Source organism: Dama dama, unplaced genomic scaffold (genome assembly GCF_033118175.1).
Source record: "Dama dama isolate Ldn47 unplaced genomic scaffold, ASM3311817v1 ptg000093l, whole genome shotgun sequence".
NCBI classification, from domain to species: Eukaryota; Metazoa; Chordata; class Mammalia; order Artiodactyla; family Cervidae; genus Dama; species Dama dama.
This window is the reverse complement of record NW_026870908.1, coordinates 5,262,851-5,265,992: the sequence shown is the minus strand read 5'-3', so window position 1 is coordinate 5,265,992 and position 3,142 is coordinate 5,262,851.

Below are 3,142 nucleotides of genomic sequence, written 5' to 3'. Positions count from 1 at the left end.
CTCCTCCTATTTTTCAGAGCGTTTCATGCTCCTCATATTTTTGACACTTTTTGAGCTCTTCATATTTTTCACACCTTTTCAGGCTCTTCATGTTTTTAATCACCGTTTCATGCTCCTTCTATTTTTCAGATCGTTTCATGCTCATCATATTTTTGACTCTTTTTGAGCTCTTCATATTTTTCACACCTTTTCAGGCTCTTCATGTTTTTGAACACCGCTTCATGATCCTCCTATTTTTCAGACCGTTTCATGCTCCTCATATTTTTGACACATTTAGAAGCTCTTGATTTTTTTCACACCTTTTCAGGCTCTTCATGTTTTTCGACACAGCTTCATGATTCTCCTATTTTTCAGACCGTTTCATTCTCCTCATATTTTTGACACCTTTTGAAGCTCTTCATATATTTCACACCTTTTCAGTCTCTTCTTTTTTTTTCAACACGACTTCATGCTCCTCCTATTTTTCAGACCGTTTCATGCTCTTCATATTTTTGAAACATTTTGATGCTATTCATATTTTTCACACCTTTTCAGGCTCTTCATGTTTTTGAACACCGCTTCATGCTCCTCCTATTTTTCAGAACGTTTCATGCTCCTCATATTTTTCACATTTTTGAAGCTCTTCATATTTTGCACAACTTTTCAGGCCTTTCATGTTTTTCAACACAGCTTCATGCTCCTCCTATTTTTCAGACCGTTTCATGCTCATCTCATTTTTTTCACCTTTGAAGCTCTTTATATTTTTCTCACTTTTTGAAGCTCTTCATATTTTTCACATGTTTTCAGGCTCTTCATATTTTTCAACACCGTTTCATGCTGCTTCTATTTTTCAGACCGTTTCATGCTCCTCATATTTTTCACACCTTTTGAAGCTCTTCATATTTTTCCCACCTTTTCAGGCTCTTCATGTTTTTGAACACCGCTTCATGCTACTCCTATTTTTCAGATCGTTTATGCTCCTCATATTTTTGACACCTTAAAAGCTCTTCATATTTTTCAAACCTTTTCAGGCTCTTCATGTTTTTGATCACCGTTTCATGCTCCTCCTATTTTTCAGACCGTTTCATGCTCCTCATATTTTTGACACCTTTTGAAGCTCTTCATATTTTTCACACCTTTTCAGGCTCTTTATGTTTTTGAACACGGCTTCATGATCCTCCTGTTTTTCAGACCGTTTCATGCTCTTCATATTTGTGAAACATTTTGAAGCTCTTCATATTTTTCACAACTTTTCAGGCTCTTCATGTTTTTGAACACAGCTTCATGCTCCACCTATTTATCAGACTGTTTCATGCTCCTCATATTTTTGACACCTTTTGAAGCTCTTTATATTTTTCACACTATTTCAGGCTCTTCATGATTTTCAACACCGTTTCATGTTATTCCTATTTTTCCGACCATTTAATGCTAATCTCATTTTTGACACCTTTTGAAGCTTTTCATATTTTTCACAACTTTTCAGGCTCTTCATGTTTTTGAACATCGCTTCATGCTCCTCCTATTTTTCAGAGCGTTTCATGCTCCTCATATTTTTGACACTTTTTGAGCTCTTCATATTTTTCACACCTTTTCAGGCTCTTCATGTTTTTAATCACCGTTTCATGCTCCTTCTATTTTTCAGATCGTTTCATGCTCATCATATTTTTGACTCTTTTTGAGCTCTTCATATTTTTCACACCTTTTCAGGCTCTTCATGTTTTTGAACACCGCTTCATGATCCTCCTATTTTTCAGACCGTTTCATGCTCCTCATATTTTTGACACATTTAGAAGCTCTTGATTTTTTTCACACCTTTTCAGGCTCTTCATGTTTTTCGACACAGCTTCATGATTCTCCTATTTTTCAGACCGTTTCATTCTCCTCATATTTTTGACACCTTTTGAAGCTCTTCATATATTTCACACCTTTTCAGTCTCTTCTTTTTTTTTCAACACGACTTCATGCTCCTCCTATTTTTCAGACCGTTTCATGCTCTTCATATTTTTGAAACATTTTGATGCTATTCATATTTTTCACACCTTTTCAGGCTCTTCATGTTTTTGAACACCGCTTCATGCTCCTCCTATTTTTCAGAACGTTTCATGCTCCTCATATTTTTCACATTTTTGAAGCTCTTCATATTTTGCACAACTTTTCAGGCCTTTCATGTTTTTCAACACAGCTTCATGCTCCTCCTATTTTTCAGACCGTTTCATGCTCATCTCATTTTTTTCACCTTTGAAGCTCTTTATATTTTTCTCACTTTTTGAAGCTCTTCATATTTTTCACATGTTTTCAGGCTCTTCATATTTTTCAACACCGTTTCATGCTGCTTCTATTTTTCAGACCGTTTCATGCTCCTCATATTTTTCACACCTTTTGAAGCTCTTCATATTTTTCACACCTTTTCAGGCTCTTCATGTTTTTGAACACCGCTTCATGCTCCTCTTATTTTTCAGACCGTTTTTTGCTCCTCATATTTTTGACAACTTTTGAAGCTTTTCATATTTTTCACAACTTTTCAGACTCTTCATGTCTTTCAACACCGTTTCAGGCTCCTCCTATTTTTCAGACCGTTTCATGCTCCTCATATTTTTGACACCTTTTGAAGCTCTTCATATTTTTCACACCTTTTCAGGCTCTTCATATTTATGAACACCGCTTCATGATCCTCCTGTTTTTCAGACCGTTTCATGCTCTTCATATTTTTGAAACATTTTGAAGCTCTTCATATTTTTCACACCTTTTCAGGCTCTTCATGTTTTTCACACGTTTTCAGACTCTTCATGTTTTTCAACAACGCTTCATGCTCCTGCTATTTTTCAGACCGTTTCATGCTCCTCATATTTTAGACACCTTTAAAAACTCTTCATATTTTTCACACCTTTTTAGGCTCTTCATGTTTTTCACACGTTTTCAGACTCTTCATGTTTTTCAACACCGCTTCATGCTCCTGCTATTTGTCAGACCGTTTCATGCTCTTCATATTTTTGACACGTTTTGAAGCTCTTCATATTTTTCACACCTTTTCAGGCTCTTCATGTTTTTCAACACCGTTTCATGCTGCTTCTATTATTTCAGACAGTTTCATGCTCCTCATATTTTTGACATCTTTTGAAGCTCTTCATATTTTTCACATCATTGAAGCTCTTCATATTTTTCA